Source organism: Lampris incognitus, chromosome 1 (assembly GCF_029633865.1).
Source record: "Lampris incognitus isolate fLamInc1 chromosome 1, fLamInc1.hap2, whole genome shotgun sequence".
Lineage (NCBI taxonomy): Eukaryota > Metazoa > Chordata > Actinopteri > Lampriformes > Lampridae > Lampris > Lampris incognitus.
The window spans coordinates 70,711,750-70,736,360 of NC_079211.1; positions in this window are offsets into that span (position 1 = coordinate 70,711,750).

Below are 24,611 nucleotides of genomic sequence, written 5' to 3' on the forward strand. Positions count from 1 at the left end.
AGTAGGCTCACTTCACTGACATGAACCAATAGTAGTGACGGACAGTCTCCAGTAGGATCCCTTCACTGACATGAACCAGAGGTCGTGACCGACAGTTTCCAGTATGATCACTTTACTGACATTAACCAGAGGTCGTGACCGACAGTCTCCAATAGGATCACTTCACTGACATGAACTAGAGGTCGTGACGGACAGTCTCGAGTAGGATCACGTCACTGACATGAGTCAGAGGTCGTGACGGACAGTCTCCAGTAGGATCACTTCACTGACATGAACCATTAGTAGTGACGGACAGCCTCCACTAGGATCACTTCACTGACATGAACCAGAGGTCGTGACCGACAATCTCCAGTAGGATCACTTCACTGACATGAACCAGAGGAAGTGACGGACAGTTTCCAGTTGGATCACTTCACTGACATGAACCAGAGGTCGTGACCGACAGTCTCCAGTAGGATCACTTCACTGACATGAACTAGAGGTAGTGATGGAGAGTCTCCACTAGAATCACTTCACTGACATGAATCAGAGGTAGTGACGGAAAGTTTCCAGTAGGATCACTTCACTGACATGAACCAGAGGTAGTGACGGACAGTCTCTAGTAGGATCACTTCACTGACAAAAACCAGAGGTAGTGAAGGACAGTCTCCACTAGGATCACTTCACTGACATGAACCAGAGGTCGTGACCGACAGTCTTCAGTAGGATCACTTCACTGACATGAACTAGAGGTAGTGACGGACAGTCTCCAGTAGGATCACTTCACTGACATGAACCATAGGTAGTGACGGACAGTCTCCAGTAGGATCACTTCACTGACATGAACCAGAGGAAGTGACGGACAGTTTACAGTAGGATCACTTCACTGACATGAACCAGAGGTAGTGACGGACAGTCTCCAGTAGGATCACTTCACTGACATGAACCAATAGTAGTTACGGACAGTCTCCACTAGGATCACTTCACTGACATGAACCAGAGGTCGTGACCGACAGTCTCCAGTAGGATCACTTCACTGACAAGAACCAGAGGTAGTGAAGGACAGCCTCCACTAGGATCACTTCACTGACATGAACCAGAGGTCGTGACCGACAGTCTTCAGTAGGATCACTTCACTGACATGAACTAGAGGTAGTGACGGACAGTCTCCAGTAGGATCACTTCACTGACATGAACCATAGGTAGTGACGGACAGTCTCCAGTAGGATCACTTCACTGACATGAACCAGAGGAAGTGACGGACAGTTTCCAGTAGGATCACTTCACTGACATGAACCAGAGGTCGTGACCGACAGACTCCAGTAGGCTCACTCCACTGACATGAACCATTAGTAGTGACGGACAGTCTCCACTAGGATCACTTCACTGACATGAACCAGAGGTCGTGACCGACAATCTCCAGTAGGATCACTTCACTGACATGAACCAGAGGTAGTGACAAACAGTCTCCAGTAGGATCACTTCACTGACATGAACCATAGGTAGTGACGGATAGTTTCCAGTAGGATCACTTCACTGACATGAATCAGAGGTAGTGACGGACAGTCTCCAGTAGGATCACTTCACTGACATGAACCAGAGGTAGTGACGGACAGTCTCCAGTAGGATCACTTCACTGACATGAACCAGAGGTCGTGACGGACAGTCTCCAGTAGGATCACTTCACTGACATGACCAATAGTAGTTACGGACAGTCTCCACTAGGATCACTTCACTGACATGAACCAGGGGTCGTGACCGACAGTCTCCACTAGGATCACTTCACTGACATGAACTAGAGGTAGTGACGGACAGTCTCCAGTAGGATCATTTCACTGACATGAACCAGAGGTAGTGACTGACAGTCTCCAGTAGGATCACTTCACTGACATGAACTAGAGGTAGTGACGTACAGTCTCCAGTAGCATCACTTCACTGACATGAACCAGAGGTAGTGACGGACAGTCTCCACTAGGATCACTTCACTGACATGAACCGGAGGTAGTGACGGACAGTCTCCAGTAGGATCACGTCACTGACATGACCCAGAGGTCGTGACGGACAGTCTCCAGTAGGATCACTCACTGACATGAACCAGAGGTCTTGACCGACAGTCTTCAGTAGGATCACTTCACTGACATGAACTAGAGGTAGTGACGGACAGTCTCCAGTAGGCTCACTTCACTGACATGAACCAATAGTAGTGACGGACAGTCTCCAGTAGGATCCCTTCACTGACATGAACCAGAGGTCGTGACCGACAGTTTCCAGTATGATGACTTTACTGACATTAACCAGAGGTCGTGACCGACAGTCTCCAGTAGGATCACTTCACTGACATGAACTAGAGGTCGTGACGGACAGTCTCGAGTAGGATCACGTCACTGACATGAGTCAGAGGTCGTGACGGACAGTCTCCAGTAAGATCACTTCACTGACATGAACCATTAGTAGTGACGGACAGTCTCCACTAGGATCACTTCACTGACATGAACCAGAGGTCGTGACCGACAATCTCCAGTAGGATCACTTCACTGACATGAACCAGAGGAAGTGACGGACAGTTTCCAGTAGGATCACTTCACTGACATGAACCAGAGGTCGTGACCGACAGTCTCCAGTAGGATCACTTCACTGACATGAACTAGAGGTAGTGATGGAGAGTCTCCACTAGGATCACTTCACTGACATGAATCAGAGGTAGTGACGGAAAGTTTCCAGTAGGATCACTTCACTGACATGAACCAGAGGTAGTGACGGACAGTCTCTAGTAGGATCACTTCACTGACAAGAACCAGAGGTAGTGAAGGACAGTCTCCACTAGGATCACTTCACTGACATGAACCAGAGGTCGTGACCGACAGTCTTCAGTAGGATCACTTCACTGACATGAACTAGAGGTAGTGACGGACAGTCTCCAGTAGGATCACTTCACTGACATGAACCATAGGTAGTGACGGACAGTCTCCAGTAGGATCACTTCACTGACATGAACCAGAGGAAGTGACGGACAGTTTACAGTAGGATCACTTCACTGACATGAACCAGAGGTAGTGACGGACAGTCTCCAGTAGGATCACTTCACTGACATGAACCAATAGTAGTTACGGACAGTCTCCACTAGGATCACTTCACTGACATGAACCAGAGGTCGTGACCGACAGTCTCCAGTAGGATCACTTCACTGACATGAACCAGAGGAAGTGACAGACAGTTTCCAGTAGGATCACTTCACTGACATGAACCATAGGTATTGACGGATAGTCTCCAGTAGGATCACTTCACTGACATGAACCAGAGGAAGTGACGGACAGTTTCCAGTATGATCACTTTACTGACATTAACCAGAGGTCGTGACCGACAGTCTCCAGTAGGATCACTTCACTGACATGAACTAGAGGTCGTGACGGACAGTCTCGAGTAGGATCACGTCACTGACATGAATCAGAGGTCGTGACGGACAGTCTCCAGTAGGATCACTTCACTGACATTAACCATTAGTAGTGACGTACAGTCTCCACTAGGATCACTTCACTGACATGAACCAGAGGTCGTGACCGACAATCTCCAGTAGGATCACTTCACTGACATGAACCAAAGGAAGTGACGGACAGTTTCCAGTAGGATCACTTCACTGACATGAACCAGAGGTCGTGACCGACAGTCTCCATGAGGATCACTTCACTAACATGAACTAGAGGTAGTGACGGAGAGTCTCCTCTAGGATCACTTCACTGACATGAATCAGAGGTAGTGACGGAAAGTCTCCAGTAGGATCACTTCACTGACATGAACCAGAGGTAGTGACGGACAGTCTCTAGTAGGATCACTTCACTGACAAGAACCAGAGGTAGTGAAGGACAGCCTCCACTAGGATCACTTCACTGACATGAACCAGAGGTCGTGACCGACAGTCTTCAGTAGGATCACTTCACTGACATGAACTAGAGGTAGTGACGGACAGTCTCCAGTAGGATCACTTCACTGACATGAACCATAGGTAGTGACGGACAGTCTCCAGTAGGATCACTTCACTGACATGAACCAGAGGAAGTGACGGACAGTTTCCAGTAGGATCACTTCACTGACATGAACCAGAGGTCGTGACCGACAGTCTCCAGTAGGATCACTTCACTGACATGAACCATTAGTAGTGACAGACAGTCTCCACTAGGATCACTTCACTGACATGAACCAGAGGTCGTGACCGACAATCTCCAGTAGGATCACTTCACTGACATGAACCAGAGGTAGTGACAAACAGTCTCCAGTAGGATCACTTCACTGACATGAACCATAGGTAGTGACGGAAAGTCTCCAGTAGGATCACTTCACTGACATGAATCAGAGGTAGTGACGGACAATCTCCAGTAGGATCACTTCACTGACATGAACCAGAGGTAGTGACGGACAGTCTCTAGTAGGATCACTTCACTGACATGAACCAGAGGTAGTGACGGACAGTCTCCAGTAGGATCACTTCACTGACATGAACTAGAGGTAGTGACGGACAGTCTCCAGTAGATCACTTCACTGACATGCACCAGAGGTAGTGACGGACAGTCTCCAGTAGGATCACTTCACTGACATGAGCTAGAGGTAGTGACGGACAGTCTCCACTAGGATCACTTCACTGACATGAACCAGAGGTAGTGACGGACAGTCTCCAGTAGGATCATTTCACTGACATGAACCAGAGGTAGTGACGGACAGTCTCCAGTAGGATCACTCACTGACATGAACCAGAGGTAGTGACGGAGAGTCTCCAGTAGGATCACTTCACTGACATGAACCAGAGGTAGTGACGGACAGTCTCCAGTAGGATCACTTCACTGACATGAACCAGAGGTAGTGACGGACAGTCTCCAGTAGGATCACTTCACTGACATGAACCAGAGGTAGTGACGGACAGTCTCCAGTAGGATAATGTCACTGACATGAACCAGAGGTCGTGACGGACAGTATCCAGTAGGATCACTTCACTGACATGAACTAGAGGTAGTGACGTACAGTGTCCACTAGGATCACTTCACTGACATGAACCAGAGGTAGTGACGGACAGTCTCCAGTAGGATCACTCACTGACATGAACCAGAGGTCGTGACCGACAGTCTTCAGTAGGATCACTTCACTGACATGAACTAGAGGTAGTGACGGACAGTCTCCAGTAGGATCACTTCACTGACATGAACCAACAGTAGTGACGGACAGTCTCCAGTAGGATCACTTCACTGACATGAACCAGAGGTCGTGACCGACAGTCTCCAATAGGATCACTTCACTGACATGAACCAGAGGTGGTGACGGACAGTCTCCAGCAGGATCACTTTACTGACATGAAACAATAGTAGTGACGGACAGTCTCCACTATGATCACTTCACTGACATTAACCAGAGGTAGTGACAGACAGTTTCCAGTAGGATCACTTCACTGACATGAACCAGAGGTAGTGACGGACAGCCTCCAGTAGGATCACTTCACTGACATGAACCAGAGGAAGTGACGGACAGTTTCCAGTAGGATCACTTCACTGACATGAACCAGAGGTCGTGACCGACAGTCTCCAGTAGGATCACTTCACTGACATGAACCAGAAGCAGTGACGGACAGTCTCCACCAGGATCACTTCACTGACATGAATCAGAGGTAGTGACGGAAAGTCTCCAGTAGGATCACTTCACTGACATGAACCAGAGGAAGTGACGGACAGTTTCCAGTAGGATCACTTCACTGACATGAACCAGAGGTCGTGACCGACAGTCTCCAGTAGGATCACTTCACTGACATGTACTAGAGGTCGTGACTGACAGTCTCCAGTAGGATAATGTCACTGACATGAACCAGAGGTCGTGACGGACAGTATCCAGTAGGATCACTTCACTGACATGAACTAGAGGTAGTGACGTACAGTGTCCACTAGGATCACTTCACTGACATGAACCAGAGGTAGTGACGGACAGTCTCCAGTAGGATCATTTCACTGACATGAACCAGAGGTAGTGACGGACAGTCTCCAGTAGGATCACTCACTGACATGAACCAGAGGTCGTGACCGACAGTCTTCAGTAGGATCACTTCACTGACATGAACTAGAGGTAGTGACGGACAGTCTCCAGTAGGATCACTTCACTGACATGAACCAACAGTAGTGACGGACAGTCTCCAGTAGGATCACTTCACTGACATGAACCAGAGGTCGTGACCGACAGTCTCCAATAGGATCACTTCACTGACATGAACCAGAGGTGGTGACGGACAGTCTCCAGTAGGATCACTTCACTGACATGAACCAATAGTAGTTACGGACAGTCTCCACTAGGATCACTTCACTGACATGAACCAGAGGTCGTGACCGACAGTCTCCAGTAGGATCACTTCACTGACATGAACCAGAGGAAGTGACAGACAGTTTCCAGTAGGATCACTTCACTGACATGAACCATAGGTATTGACGGATAGTCTCCAGTAGGATCACTTCACTGACATGAACCAGAGGAAGTGACGGACAGTTTCCAGTATGATCACTTTACTGACATTAACCAGAGGTCTTGACCGACAGTCTCCAGTAGGATCACTTCACTGACATGAACTAGAGGTCGTGACGGACAGTCTCGATTAGGATCACGTCACTGACATGAATCAGAGGTCGTGACGGACAGTCTCCAGTAGGATCACTTCACTGACATTAACCATTAGTAGTGACGTACAGTCTCCACTAGGATCACTTCACTGACATGAACCAGAGGTCGTGACCGACAATCTCCAGTAGGATCACTTCACTGACATGAACCAAAGGAAGTGACGGACAGTTTCCAGTAGGATCACTTCACTGACATGAACCAGAGGTCGTGACCGACAGTCTCCATGAGGATCACTTCACTAACATGAACTAGAGGTAGTGACGGAGAGTATCCTCTAGGATCACTTCACTGACATGAATCAGAGGTAGTGACGGAAAGTCTCCAGTAGGATCACTTCACTGACATGAACCAGAGGTAGTGACGGACAGTCTCTAGTAGGATCACTTCACTGACAAGAACCAGAGGTAGTGAAGGACAGCCTCCACTAGGATCACTTCACTGACATGAACCAGAGGTCGTGACCGACAGTCTTCAGTAGGATCACTTCACTGACATGAACTAGAGGTAGTGACGGACAGTCTCCAGTAGGATCACTTCACTGACATGAACCATAGGTAGTGACGGACAGTCTCCAGTAGGATCACTTCACTGACATGAACCAGAGGAAGTGACGGACAGTTTCCAGTAGGATCACTTCACTGACATGAACCAGAGGTCGTGACCGACAGTCTCCAGTAGGATCACTTCACTGACATGAACCATTAGTAGTGACAGACAGTCTCCACTAGGATCACTTCACTGACATTAACCAGAGGTCGTGACCGACAATCTCCAGTAGGATCACTTCACTGACATGAACCAGAGGTAGTGACAAACAGTCTCCAGTAGGATCACTTCACTGACATGAACCATAGGTAGTGACGGATAGTCTCCAGTAGGATCACTTCACTGACATGAATCAGAGGTAGTGACGGACAATCTCCAGTAGGATCACTTCACTGACATGAACCAGAGGTAGTGACGGACAGTCTCTAGTAGGATCACTTCACTGACATGAACCAGAGGTAGTGACGGACAGTCTCCAGTAGGATCACTTCACTGACATGAACTAGAGGTAGTGACGGACAGTCTCCAGTAGATCACTTCACTGACATGCACCAGAGGTAGTGACGGACAGTCTCCAGTAGGATCACTTCACTGACATGAGCTAGAGGTAGTGACGGACAGTCTCCACTAGGATCACTTCACTGACATGAACCAGAGGTAGTGACGGACAGTCTCCAGTAGGATCATTTCACTGACATGAACCAGAGGTAGTGACGGACAGTCTCCAGTAGGATCACTCACTGACATGAACCAGAGGTAGTGACGGAGAGTCTCCAGTAGGATCACTTCACTGACATGAACCAGAGGTAGTGACGGACAGTCTCCAGTAGGATCACTTCACTGACATGAACCAGAGGTAGTGACGGACAGTCTCCAGTAGGATCACTTCACTGACATGAACCAGAGGTAGTGACGGACAGTCTCCAGTAGGATAATGTCACTGACATGAACCAGAGGTCGTGACGGACAGTATCCAGTAGGATCACTTCACTGACATGAACTAGAGGTAGTGACGTACAGTGTCCACTAGGATCACTTCACTGACATGAACCAGAGGTAGTGACGGACAGTCTCCAGTAGGATCACTCACTGACATGAACCAGAGGTCGTGACCGACAGTCTTCAGTAGGATCACTTCACTGACATGAACTAGAGGTAGTGACGGACAGTCTCCAGTAGGATCACTTCACTGACATGAACCAACAGTAGTGACGGACAGTCTCCAGTAGGATCACTTCACTGACATGAACCAGAGGTCGTGACCGACAGTCTCCAATAGGATCACTTCACTGACATGAACCAGAGGTGGTGACGGACAGTCTCCAGCAGGATCACTTTACTGACATGAACCAATAGTAGTGACGGACAGTCTCCACTATGATCACTTCACTGACATTAACCAGAGGTAGTGACAGACAGTTTCCAGTAGGATCACTTCACTGACATGAACCAGAGGTAGTGACGGACAGCCTCCAGTAGGATCACTTCACTGACATGAACCAGAGGAAGTGACGGACAGTTTCCAGTAGGATCACTTCACTGACATGAACCAGAGGTCGTGACCGACAGTCTCCAGTAGGATCACTTCACTGACATGAACCAGAAGCAGTGACGGACAGTCTCCACCAGGATCACTTCACTGACATGAATCAGAGGTAGTGACGGAAAGTCTCCAGTAGGATCACTTCACTGACATGAACCAGAGGAAGTGACGGACAGTTTCCAGTAGGATCACTTCACTGACATGAACCAGAGGTCGTGACCGACAGTCTCCAGTAGGATCACTTCACTGACATGTACTAGAGGTCGTGACTGACAGTCTCCAGTAGGATAATGTCACTGACATGAACCAGAGGTCGTGACGGACAGTATCCAGTAGGATCACTTCACTGACATGAACTAGAGGTAGTGACGTACAGTGTCCACTAGGATCACTTCACTGACATGAACCAGAGGTAGTGACGGACAGTCTCCAGTAGGATCATTTCACTGACATGAACCAGAGGTAGTGACGGACAGTCTCCAGTAGGATCACTCACTGACATGAACCAGAGGTCGTGACCGACAGTCTTCAGTAGGATCACTTCACTGAGATGAACTAGAGGTAGTGACGGACAGTCTCCAGTAGGATCACTTCACTGACATGAACCAGAGGTAGTGACGGACAGTCTCCAGTAGGATCACTTCACTGACATGAACCAGAGGTCGTGACCGACAGTCTCCAATAGGATCACTTCACTGACATGAACCAGAGGTGGTGACGGACAGTCTCCAGCAGGATCACTTCACTGACATGAACCAATAGTAGTGACGGACAGTCTCCACTATGATCAATTCACTGACATGAACCAGAGGTAGTGACGGACAGTCTCCAGTAGGATCACTCAATGACTTGAACCAGAGGTCGTGACCAACAGTCTTCAGTAGGATCACTTCACTAACATGAACTAGAGGTAGTGACGGACAGTCTCCAGTAGGATCACTTCACTGACATGAACCAATAGTAGTGTCGGACAGTCTCCAGTAGGATCACTTCACTGACATGACTAATAGTAGTTACGGACAGTCTCCACTAGGATCACTTCACTGACATGAACCAGAGGTCGTGACCGACAGTCTCCACTAGGATCACTTCACTGACATGAACTAGAGGTAGTGACGGACAGTCTCCAGTAGGATCATTTCACTGACATGAACCAGAGGTAGTGACTGACAGTCTCCAGTAGGATCACTTCACTGACATGAACTAGAGGTAGTGACGTACAGTCTCCAGTAGCATCACTTCACTGACATGAACCAGAGGTAGTGACGGACAGTCTCCACTAGGATCACTTCACTGACATGAACCGGAGGTAGTGACAGACAGTCTCCAGTAGGATCATTTCACTGACATGAACCAGAGGTAGTGACTGACAGTCTCCAGTAGGATCACGTCACTGACATGAACCAGAGGTCGTGACGGACAGTCTCCAGTAGGATCACTCACTGACATGAACCAGAGGTCGTGACCGACAGTCTTCAGTAGGATCACTTCACTGACATGAACTAGAGGTAGTGACGGACAGTCTCCAGTAGGCTCACTTCACTGACATGAACCAATAGTAGTGACGGACAGTCTCCAGTAGGATCCCTTCACTGACATGAACCAGAGGTCGTGACCGACTGTCTCCAATAGGATCACTTCACTGACATGAACCAGAGGTAGTGACGGACAGTCTCCAGTAGGATCACTTCACTGACATGAACCAATAGTAGTGACGGACAGTCTCCACTATGATCACTTCACTGACATGAAACAGAGGTCGTGACCGACAGTCTCCAGTAGGATCACTTCACTGACATGAACCAGAGGTAGTGACAGACAGTTTCCAGTAGGATCACTTCACTGACATGAACCATAGGTAGTGACGGATAGTCTTCAGTAGGATCACTTCACTGACATGAATCAGAGGTAGTGACGGACAGTCTCCAGTAGGATCACTTCACTGACATGAACCATAGGTAGTGACGGACAGTCTCTAGTAGGATCACTTCACTGACATGAACCAGAGGTAGTGACGGACAGTCTCCAGTAGGATCACTTCAATGACATGAACTAGAGGTAGTGACGGACAGTCTCCAGTAGGATCACTTCACTGACATGAACCAGAGGTAGTGACGGACAGTCTCCAGTAGGATCACTTCACTGACATGAACTAGAGGTAGTGACGGACAGTCTCCACTAGGATCACTTCACTGACATGAACCAGAAGTAGTGACGGACAGTCTCCAGTAGGATCATTTCACTGACATGAACAAGAGGTAGTGACGGACAGTCTCCAGTAGGATAACTCACTGACATGAACCAGAGGTCATGACCGACAGTCTTCAGTAGGATCACTTCACTGACATGAACTAGAGGTAGTGACGGAAAGTCTCCAGTAGGATCACTTCACTGACATGAACCAATAGTAGTGACGGACAGTCTCCAGTAGGATCACTTCACTGACATGAACCAGAGGTCGTGACCGACAGTCTCCAACAGGATCACTTCACTGACATGAACCAGAGGTAGTGACGGACAGTCTCCAGTAGGATCACTTCACTGACATGAACCAATAGTAGTTACGGACAGTCTCCACTAGGATCACTTCACTGACATGAACCAGAGGTCGTGACCGACAGTCTCCAGTAGGATCACTTCACTGACATGAACCAGATGTAGTGACAGACAGTTTCCAGTAGGATCACTTCACTGACATGAACCATAGGTATTGACGGATAGTCTCCAGTAGGTTCACTTCACTGACATGAACCAGAGGAAGTGACGGACAGTTTCCAGTATGATCACTTTACTGACATTAACCAGAGGTCGTGACCGACAGTCTCCAGTAGGATCACTTCACTGACATGAACTAGAGGTCGTGACGGACAGTCTCGAGTAGGATCACGTCACTGGTATGAATCAGAGGTCGTGACGGACAGTCTCCAGTAGGATCACTTCACTGACATGAACCATTAGTAGTGACGGACAGTCTCCACTAGGATCACTTCACTGACATGAACCAGAGGTCGTGACCGACAATCTCCAGTAGGATCACTTCACTGAGATGAACTAGAGGTAGTGACGGACAGTCTCCAGTAGGATCACTTCACTGACATGAACCAGAGGTAGTGACGGACAGTCTCCAGTAGGATCACTTCACTGACATGAACCAGAGGTCGTGACCGACAGTCTCCAATAGGATCACTTCACTGACATGAACCAGAGGTGGTGACGGACAGTCTCCAGCAGGATCACTTCACTGACATGAACCAATAGTAGTGACGGACAGTCTCCACTATGATCAATTCACTGACATGAACCAGAGGTAGTGACGGACAGTCTCCAGTAGGATCACTCAATGACTTGAACCAGAGGTCGTGACCAACAGTCTTCAGTAGGATCACTTCACTAACATGAACTAGAGGTAGTGACGGACAGTCTCCAGTAGGATCACTTCACTGACATGAACCAATAGTAGTGTCGGACAGTCTCCAGTAGGATCACTTCACTGACATGACTAATAGTAGTTACGGACAGTCTCCACTAGGATCACTTCACTGACATGAACCAGAGGTCGTGACCGACAGTCTCCACTAGGATCACTTCACTGACATGAACTAGAGGTAGTGACGGACAGTCTCCAGTAGGATCATTTCACTGACATGAACCAGAGGTAGTGACTGACAGTCTCCAGTAGGATCACTTCACTGACATGAACTAGAGGTAGTGACGTACAGTCTCCAGTAGCATCACTTCACTGACATGAACCAGAGGTAGTGACGGACAGTCTCCACTAGGATCACTTCACTGACATGAACCGGAGGTAGTGACAGACAGTCTCCAGTAGGATCATTTCACTGACATGAACCAGAGGTAGTGACTGACAGTCTCCAGTAGGATCACGTCACTGACATGAACCAGAGGTCGTGACGGACAGTCTCCAGTAGGATCACTCACTGACATGAACCAGAGGTCGTGACCGACAGTCTTCAGTAGGATCACTTCACTGACATGAACTAGAGGTAGTGACGGACAGTCTCCAGTAGGCTCACTTCACTGACATGAACCAATAGTAGTGACGGACAGTCTCCAGTAGGATCCCTTCACTGACATGAACCAGAGGTCGTGACCGACTGTCTCCAATAGGATCACTTCACTGACATGAACCAGAGGTAGTGACGGACAGTCTCCAGTAGGATCACTTCACTGACATGAACCAATAGTAGTGACGGACAGTCTCCACTATGATCACTTCACTGACATGAAACAGAGGTCGTGACCGACAGTCTCCAGTAGGATCACTTCACTGACATGAACCAGAGGTAGTGACAGACAGTTTCCAGTAGGATCACTTCACTGACATGAACCATAGGTAGTGACGGATAGTCTTCAGTAGGATCACTTCACTGACATGAATCAGAGGTAGTGACGGACAGTCTCCAGTAGGATCACTTCACTGACATGAACCATAGGTAGTGACGGACAGTCTCTAGTAGGATCACTTCACTGACATGAACCAGAGGTAGTGACGGACAGTCTCCAGTAGGATCACTTCAATGACATGAACTAGAGGTAGTGACGGACAGTCTCCAGTAGGATCACTTCACTGACATGAACCAGAGGTAGTGACGGACAGTCTCCAGTAGGATCACTTCACTGACATGAACTAGAGGTAGTGACGGACAGTCTCCACTAGGATCACTTCACTGACATGAACCAGAAGTAGTGACGGACAGTCTCCAGTAGGATCATTTCACTGACATGAACAAGAGGTAGTGACGGACAGTCTCCAGTAGGATAACTCACTGACATGAACCAGAGGTCATGACCGACAGTCTTCAGTAGGATCACTTCACTGACATGAACTAGAGGTAGTGACGGAAAGTCTCCAGTAGGATCACTTCACTGACATGAACCAATAGTAGTGACGGACAGTCTCCAGTAGGATCACTTCACTGACATGAACCAGAGGTCGTGACCGACAGTCTCCAACAGGATCACTTCACTGACATGAACCAGAGGTAGTGACGGACAGTCTCCAGTAGGATCACTTCACTGACATGAACCAATAGTAGTTACGGACAGTCTCCACTAGGATCACTTCACTGACATGAACCAGAGGTCGTGACCGACAGTCTCCAGTAGGATCACTTCACTGACATGAACCAGATGTAGTGACAGACAGTTTCCAGTAGGATCACTTCACTGACATGAACCATAGGTATTGACGGATAGTCTCCAGTAGGTTCACTTCACTGACATGAACCAGAGGAAGTGACGGACAGTTTCCAGTATGATCACTTTACTGACATTAACCAGAGGTCGTGACCGACAGTCTCCAGTAGGATCACTTCACTGACATGAACTAGAGGTCGTGACGGACAGTCTCGAGTAGGATCACGTCACTGGTATGAATCAGAGGTCGTGACGGACAGTCTCCAGTAGGATCACTTCACTGACATGAACCATTAGTAGTGACGGACAGTCTCCACTAGGATCACTTCACTGACATGAACCAGAGGTCGTGACCGACAATCTCCAGTAGGATCACTTCACTGACATGAACCAGAGGAAGTGACGGACAGTTTCCAGTAGGATCACTTCACTGACATGAACCAGAGGTCGTGACCGACAGTCTCCAGTAGGATCACTTCACTGACATGAACTAGAGATAGTGATGGAGAGTCTCCAGTAGGATCACTTCAATGACATGAACTAGAGGTAGTGACGGACAGTCTCCAGTAGGATCACTTCACTGACATGAACCAGAGGTAGTGACGGACAGTCTCCAGTAGGATCACTTCACTGACATGAACTAGAGGTAGTGACGGACAGTCTCCACTAGGATCACTTCACTGACATGAACCAGAAGTAGTGACGGACAGTCTCCAGTAGGATCATTTCACTGACATGAACAAGAGGTAGTGACGGACAGTCTCCAGTAGGATAACTCACTGACATGAACCAGAGGTCATGACCGACAGTCTTCAGTAGGATCACTTCACTGACATGAACTAGAGGTAGTGACGGAAAGTCTCCAGTAGGATCACTTCACTGACATGAACCAATAGTAGTGACGGACAGTCTCCAGTAGGATCACTTCACTGACATGAACCAGAGGTCGTGACCGACAGTCTCCAACAGGATCACTTCACTGACATGAACCAGAGGTAGTGACGGACAGTCTCCAGTAGGATCACTTCACTGACATGAACCAATAGTAGTTACGGACAGTCTCCACTAGGATCACTTCACTGACATGAACCAGAGGTCGTGACCGACAGTCTCCAGTAGGATCACTTCACTGACATGAACCAGAGGTAGTGACAGACAGTTTCCAGTAGGATCACTTCACTGACATGAACCATAGGTATTGACGGATAGTCTCCAGTAGGATCACTTCACTGACATGAACCAGAGGAAGTGACGGACAGTTTCCAGTATGATCACTTTACTGACATTAACCAGAGGTCGTGACCGACAGTCTCCAGTAGGATCACTTCACTGACATGAACTAGAGGTCGTGACGGACAGTCTCGAGTAGGATCACGTCACTGGTATGAATCAGAGGTCGTGACGGACAGTCTCCAGTAGGATCACTTCACTGACATGAACCATTAGTAGTGACGGACAGTCTCCACTAGGATCACTTCACTGACATGAACCAGAGGTCGTGACCGACAATCTCCAGTAGGATCACTTCACTGACATGAACCAGAGGAAGTGACGGACAGTTTCCAGTAGGATCACTTCACTGACATGAACCAGAGGTTGTGACAAACAGTCTCCAGTAGGATCACTTCACTGATATGAACTAGAGGTAGTGATGGAGAGTCTCCACTAGGATCACTTCACTGACATGAATCAGAGGTAGTGACGGAAAGTTTCCAGTAGGATCACTTCACTGACATGAACCAGAGGTAGTGACGGACAGTCTCTAGTAGGATCACTTCACTGACAAGAACCAGAGGTAGTGAAGGACAGTCTCCACTAGGATCACTTCACTGACATGAACCAGAGGTCGTGTCCGACAGTCTTCAGTAGGATCACTTCACTGACATGAACTAGAGGTAGTGACGGACAGTCTCCAGTAGGATCACTTCACTGACATGAACCATAGGTAGTGACGGACAGTCTCCAGTAGGATCACTTCACTGACATGAACCAGAGGAAGTGACGGACAGTTTCCAGTAGGATCACTTCACTGACATGAACCAGAGGTAGTGACGGACAGTCTCCAGTAGGATCACTTCACTGACATGAACCAATAGTAGTTACGGACAGTCTCCACTAGGATCACTTCACTGACATGAACCAGAGGTCGTGACCGACAGTCTCCAGTAGGATCACTTCACTGACATGAACCAGAGGTAGTGACAGACAGTTTCCAGTAGGATCACTTCACTGACATGAACCATAGGTATTGACGGATAGTCTCCAGTAGGATCACTTCACTTACATGAACCAGAGGAAGTGACGGACAGTTTCCAGTATGATCACTTTACTGACATTAACCAGAGGTCGTGACCGACAGTCTCCAGTAGGATCACTTCACTGACATGAACTGGAGGTCGTGACGGACAGTCTCGAGTAGGATCACGTCACTGACATGAATCAGAGGTCGTGACGGACAGTCTCCAGTAGGATCACTTCACTGACATGAACCAATAGTAGTTACGGACAGTCTCCACTAGGATCACTTCACTGACATGAACCAGAGGTCGTGACCGACAGTCTCCACTAGGATCACTTCACTGACATGAACCAGAGGTCGTGACCGACAATCTCCAGTAGGATCACTTCACTGACATGAACCAGAGGAAGTGACGGACAGTTTCCAGTAGGATCACTTCACTGACATGAACCAGAGGTCGTGACCGACAGTCTCCATGAGGATCACGTCACTAACATGAACTAGAGGTAGTGACGGAGAGTCTCCTCTAGGATCACTTCACTGACATGAATCAGAGGTAGTGACGGAAAGTCTCCAGTAGGATCACTTCACTGACATGAACCAGAGGTAGTGACGGACAGTCTCTAGTAGGATCACTTCACTGACAAGAACCAGAGGTAGTGAAGGACAGCCTCCACTAGGATCACTTCACTGACATGAACCAGAGGTCGTGACCGACAGTCTTCAGTAGGATCACTTCACTGACATGAACTAGAGGTAGTGACGGACAGTCTCCAGTAGGATCACTTCACTGACATGAACCATAGGTAGTGACGGACAGTCTCCAGTAGGATCACTTCACTGACATGAACCAGAGGAAGTGACGGACAGTTTCCAGTAGGATCACTTCACTGACATGAACCAGAGGTCGTGACCGACAATCTCCAGTAGGATCACTTCACTGACATGAACCAGAGGTAGTGACAAACAGTCTCCAGTAGGATCACTTCACTGACATGAACCAGAGGTAGTGACGGACAGTCTCTAGTAGGATCACTTCACTGACATGAACCAGAGGTAGTGACGGACAGTCTCCAGTAGGATCACTTCACTGACATGAACTAGAGGTAGTGACGGACAGTCTCCAGTAGATCACTTCACTGACATGCACCAGAGGTAGTGACGGACAGTCTCCAGTAGGATCACTTCACTGACATGAACCAATAGTAGTGACGGACAGTCTCCACTAGGATCACTTCACTGACATGAACCAGAGGTAGTGACGGACAGTCTCCAGTAGGATCACTTCACTGACATGAACTAGAGGTAGTGACGGACAGTCTCCAGTAGATCACTTCACTGACATGCACCAGAGGTAGTGACGGACAGTCTCCAGTAGGATCACTTCACTGACATGAGCTAGAGGTAGTGACGGACAGTCTCCACTAGGATCACTTCACTGACATGAACCAGAGGTAGTGACGGACAGTCTCCAGTAGGATCATTTCACTGACATGAACCAGAGGTCGTGACGGACAGTCTCCAGTAGGATCACTCACTGACATGAACCAGAGGTAGTGACGGAGAGTCTCCAGTAGGATCACTTCACTGACATGAACCAGAGGTAGTGACGGACATTCTCCAGTAGTATCACTTCACTGACATGAACCAGAGGTAGTGACGGACAGTCTCCAGTAGGATCACTTCACTGACATGAACCAGAGGTAGTGACGGACAGTCTCCAGTAGGATAATGTCACTGACATGAACCAGAGGTCGTGACGGACAGTATCCAGTAGGATCACTTCACTGACATGAACCATTAGTAGTGACGGACAGTCTGCACTAGGATCACTTCACTGACATGAACCAGAGGTAGTGACAAACAGTCTCCAGTAGGATCACTTCACTGACATGAACCATAGGTAGTGACGGATAGTCTCCAGTAGGATCACTTCACTGACATGAATCAGAGGTAGTGACGGACAGTCTCCAGTAGGATCACTTAACTGACATGAACCAGAGGTAGTGACGGACAGTCTCTAGTAGGATCACTTCACTGACATGAACCATAGGTAGTGACGGACAGTCTCCAGTAGGATCACTTCACTGACATGAACTAGAGGTAGTGACGGACAGTCTCCAGTAGATCACTTCACTGACATGCACCAGAGGTAGTGACGGACAGTCTCCAGTAGGATCACTTCACTGACATGAGCTAGAGGTAGTGACGGACAGTCTCCACTAGGATCACTTCACTGACATGAACCAGAGGTAGTGACGGACAGTCTCCAGTAGGATCATTTCACTGACATGAACCAGAGGTAGTGACGGACAGTCTCCAGTAGGATCACTCACTGACATGAACCAGAGGTAGTGACGGAGAGTCTCCAGTAGGATCACTTCACTGACATGAACCAGAGGTAGTGACGGACAGTCTCCAGTAGGATCACTTCACTGACATGAACCAGAGGTAGTGACGGACAGTCTCCAGTAGGATCACTTCACTGACATGAACCAGAGGTAGTGACGGACAGTCTCCAGTAGGATAATGTCACTGACATGAACCAGAGGTCGTGACGGACAGTATCCAGTAGGATCACTTCACTGACATGAACTAGAGGTAGTGACGTACAGTGTCCACTAGGATCACTTCACTGACATGAACCAGAGGTAGTGACGGACAGTCTCCAGTAGGATAATTTCACTGACATGAACCAGAGGTAGTGACGGACAGTCTCCAGTAGGATCACTCACTGACATGAACTAGAGGTAGTGACGGACAGTCTCCAGTAGGATCACTTCACTGACATGAACCAACAGTAGTGACGGACGGTCTCCAGTAGGATCACTTCACTGACATGAACCAGAGGTCGTGACCGACAGTCTCCAATAGGATCACTTCACTGACATGAACCAGAGGTGGTGACGGACAGTCTCCAGCAGGATCACTTCACTGACATGAACCAATAGTAGTGACGGACAGTATCCACTATGATCAATTCACTGACATGAACCAGAGGTAGTGACGGACAGTCTCCAGTAGGATCACTTCACTGACATGAACCAGAGGTAGTGACAGACAGTTTCCAGTAGGATCACTTCACTGACATGAACCATAGGTAGTGACGGATAGTCTTCAGTAGGATCACTTCACTGACATGAATCAGAGGTAGTGACGGACAGTCTCCAATAGGATCACTTCACTGACATGAACCAGAGGTAGTGACGGACAGTCTCCAGTAGGATCACTTCACTGACATGAACCATTAGTAGTGACGGACAGTCTCCACTAGGATCACTTCACTGACATGAACCAGAGGTCATGACCGACAGTCTCCAGTAGGATCACTTCACTGACATGAACCAGAGGTAGTGACAGACAGTTTCCAGTAGGATCACTTCACTGACATGAACCATAGGTAGTGACGGATAGTCTTCAGTAGGATCACTTCACTGACATGAATCAGAGGTAGTGACGGACAGTCTCCAGTAGGATCACTTCACTGACATGAACCATAGGTAGTGACGGACAGTCTCTAGTAGGATCACTTCACTGACATGAACCAGAGGTAGTGACGGACAGTCTCCAGTAGGATCACTTCAAAGACATGAACTAGAGGTAGTGACGGACAGTCTCCAGTAGGATCACTTCACTGACATGAACCAGAGGTAGTGACGGACAGTCTCCAGTAGGATCACTTCACTGACATGAACTAGAGGTAGTGACGGACAGTCTCCACTAGGATCACTTCACTGACATGAACCAGAAGTAGTGACGGACAGTCTCCAGTAGGATCATTTCACTGACATGAACAAGAGGTAGTGACGGACAGTCTCCAGTAGGATAACTCACTGACATGAACCAGAGGTCGTGACCGACAGTCTTCAGTAGGATCACTTCACTGACATGAACTAGAGGTAGTGACGGACAGTCTCCAGTAGGATCACTTCACTGACATGAACCAATAGTAGTGACGGACAGTCTCCAGTAGGATCACTTCACTGACATGAACCAGAGGTCGTGACCGACAGTCTCCAACAGGATCACTTCACTGACATGAACCAGAGGTAGTGACGGACAGTCTCCAGTAGGGTTCACTTCACTGACATGAACCAATAGTAGTTACGGACAGTCTCCACTAGGATCACTTCACTGACATGAACCAGAGGTCGTGACCGACAGTCTCCAGTAGGATCACTTCACTGACATGAACCAGAGGTAGTGACAGACAGTTTCCAGTAGGATCACTTCACTGACATGAACCATAGGTATTGACGGATAGTCTCCAGTAGGATCACTTCACTGACATGAACCAGAGGAAGTGACGGACAGTTTCCAGTATGATCACTTTACTGACATTAACCAGAGGTCGTGACCGACAGTCTCCAGTAGGATCACTTCACTGACATGAACTAGAGGTCGTGACGGACAGTCTCGAGTAGGATCACGTCACTGACATGAATCAGAGGTCGTGACGGACAGTCTCCAGTAGGATCACTTCACTGACATGAACCATTAGTAGTGACGGACAGTCTCCACTAGGATCACTTCACTGACATGAACCAGAGGTCGTGACCGACAATCTCCAGTAGGATCACTTCACTGACATGAACCAGAGGAAGTGACGGACAGTTTCCAGTAGGATCACTTCACTGACATGAACCAGAGGTAGTGACGGACAGTCTCCAGTAGGATCACTCACTGACATGAACCAGAGGTCGTGACCAACAGTCTTCAGTAGGATCACTTCACTAACATGAACTAGAGGTAGTGACGGACAGTCTCCAGTAGGATCACTTCACTGACATGAACCAATAGTAGTGTCGGACAGTCTCCAGTAGGATCACTTCACTGACATGACCAATAGTAGTTACGGACAGTCTCCACTAGGATCACTTCACTGACATGAACCAGAGGTCGTGACCGACAGTCTCCACTAGGATCACCTCACTGACATGAACTAGAGGTAGTGACGGACAGTCTCCAGTAGGATCATTTCACTGACATGAACCAGAGGTAGTGACTGACAGTCTCCAGTAGGATCACTTCACTGACATGAACTAGAGGTAGTGACGTACAGTCTCCAGTAGCATCACTTCACTGACATGAACCAGAGGTAGTGACGGACAGTCTCCACTAGGATCACTTCACTGACATGAACCGGAGGTAGTGACGGACAGTCTCCAGTAGGATCATTTCACTGACATGAACCAGAGGTAGTGACTGACAGTCTCCAGTAGGATCACGTCACTGACATGAACCAGAGGTCGTGACGGACAGTCTCCAGTAGGATCACTCACTGACATGAACCAGAGGTCGTGACCGACAGTCTTCAGTATGATCACTTCACTGACATGAACTAGAGGTAGTGACGGACAGTCTCCAGTAGGCTCACTTCACTGACATGAACCAATAGTAGTGACGGACAGTCTCCAGTAGGATCCCTTCACTGACATGAACCAGAGGTCGTGACCGACAGTCTCCAATAGGATCACTTCACTGACATGAACCAGAGGTAGTGACGGACAGTCTCCAGTAGGATCACTTCACTGACATGAACCATTAGTAGTGACGGACAGTCTCCACTAGGATCACTTCACTGACATGAACCAGAGGTCGTGACCGACAGTCTCCAGTAGGATCACTTCACTGACATGAACCAGAGGTAGTGACAGACAGTTTCCAGTAGGATCACTTCACTGACATGAACCATAGGTAGTGACGGATAGTCTTCAGTAGGATCACTTCACTGACATGAATCAGAGGTAGTGACGGACAGTCTCCAGTAGGATCACTTCACTGACATGAACTAGAGGTAGTGACGGAGAGTCTCCTCTAGGATCACTTCACTGACATGAATCAGAGGTAGTGACGGACAGTCTCCATGAGGATCACTTCACTAACATGAACTAGAGGTAGTGACGGAAAGTCTCCAGTAGGATCACTTCACTGACATGAACCAGAGGTAGTGACGGACAGTCTCTAGTAGGATCACTTCACTGACAAGAACCAGAGGTAGTGAAGGACAGCCTCCACTAGGATCACTTCACTGACATGAACCAGAGGTCGTGACCGACAGTCTTCAGTAGGATCACTTCACTGACATGAACTAGAGGTAGTGACGGACAGTCTCCAGTAGGATAAATTCACTGACATGAACCATAGGTAGTGACGGACAGTCTCCAGTAGGATCACTTCACTGACATGAACCAGAGGAAGTGACGGACAGTTTCCAGTAGGATCACTTCACTGACATGAACCAGAGGTCGTGACCGACAGTCTCCAGTAGGATCACTTCACTGACATGAACCATTAGTAGTGACGGACAGTCTCCACTAGGATCACTTCACTGACATGAACCAGAGGTCGTGACCGACAATCTCCAGTAGGATCACTTCACTGACATGAACCAGAGGTAGTGACAAACAGTCTCCAGTAGGATCACTTCACTGACATGAACCATAGGTAGTGACGGATAGTCTCCAGTAGGATCACTTCACTGACATGAATCAGAGGTAGTGACGGACAGTCTCCAGTAGGATCACTTCACTGACATGAACCAGAGGTAGTGACGGACAGTCTCTAGTAGGATCACTTCACTGACATGAACCAGAGGTAGTGACGGACAGTCTCCAGTAGGATCACTTCACTGACATGAACTAGAGGTAGTGACGGACAGTCTCCAGTAGATCACTTCACTGACATGCACCAGAGGTAGTGACGGACAGTCTCCAGTAGGATCACTTCACTGACATGAGCTAGAGGTAGTGACGGACAGTCTCCACTAGGATCACTTCACTGACATGAACCAGAGGTAGTGACGGACAGTCTCCAGTAGGATCATTTCACTGACATGAACCAGAGGTAGTGACGGACAGTCTCCAGTAGGATCACTCACTGACATGAACCAGAGGTAGTGACGGAGAGTCTCCAGTAGGATCACTTCAATGACATGAACCAGAGGTAGTGACGGAAAGTCTCCAGTAGGATCACTTCACTGACATGAACCAGAGGTAGTGACGGACAGTCTCCAGTAGGATCACTTCACTGACATGAACCAATAGTAGTGACGGACAGTCTCCACTAGGATCACTTCACTCACATGAACCAGATGTCGTGACCGACAGTCTCCAGTAGGATCACTTCACTGACATCAACCAGAGGTAGTGGCAGACAGTTTCCAGTAGGATCACTTCACTGACATGAAGCATAGGTAGTGACGGATAGTCTCCAGTAGGATCACTTCACTGACATGAACCAGAGGAAGTGACGGACAGTTTCCAGTAGGATCACTTCACTGACATGAACCAGAAGTCGTAACCGACAGTCTCCAGTAAGATCACTTCACTGACATGAACTAGAAGTCGTGACTGACAGTCTCCAGTAGGATCACGTCACTGACATGAACCAGAGGTCGTGACGGACAGTCTCCAGTAGGATCATTTCACTGACATGAACCAGAGGTAGTGACGGACAGTCTCCAGTAGGATCACGTCACTGACATGAACCAGAGGAAGTGACGGACAGTCTCCAGTAGGATCACTTCACTGACATGAACCAATAGTAGTGACGGACAGTCTCCAGTAGGATCACTTCACTGACATGAACCATTAGTAGTGACGGACAGTCTCCACTAGGATCACTTCACTGACATGAACCAGAGGTCGTGACTACCAATCTCCAGTAGGATCACTTCACTGACATGAACCAGAGGAAGTGACGGAGAGTTTCCAGTAGGATCACTTCACTGACATGAACCAGAGGTCGTGACCGACAGTCTCCATGAGGATCACTTCACTAACATGAACTAGAGGTAGTGACGGAGAGTCTCCTCTAGGATCACTTCACTGACATGAATCAGAGGTAGTGACGGAAAGTCTCCAGTAGGATCACTTCACTGACATGAACCAGAGGTAGTGACGGACAGTCTCTAGTAGGATCACTTCACTGACAAGAACCAGAGGTAGTGAAGGACAGCCTCCACTAGGATCACTTCACTGACATGAACCTGAGGTCGTGACCGACAGTCTTCAGTAGGATCACTTCACTGACATGAACTAGAGGTAGTGACGGACAGTCTCCAGTAGGATCACTTCACTGACATGAACCATAGGTAGTGACGGACAGTCTCCAGTAGGATCACTTCACTGACATGAACCAGAGGAAGTGACGGACAGTTTCCAGTAGGATCACTTCACTGACATGAACCAGAGGTCGTGACCGACAGTCTCCAGTAGGATCACTTCACTGACATGAACCATTAGTAGTGACGGACAGTCTACACTAGGATCACTTCACTGACATGAACCAGAGGTCGTGACCGACAATGTCCAGTAGGATCACTTCACTGACATGAACCAGAGGTAGTGACAAACAGTCTCCAGTAGGATCACTTCACTGACATGAACCATAGGTAGTGACGGATAGTCTCCAGTAGGATCACTTCACTGACATGAATCAGAGGTAGTGACGGACAGTCTCCAGTAGGATCACTTCACTGACATGAACCAGAGGTAGTGACGG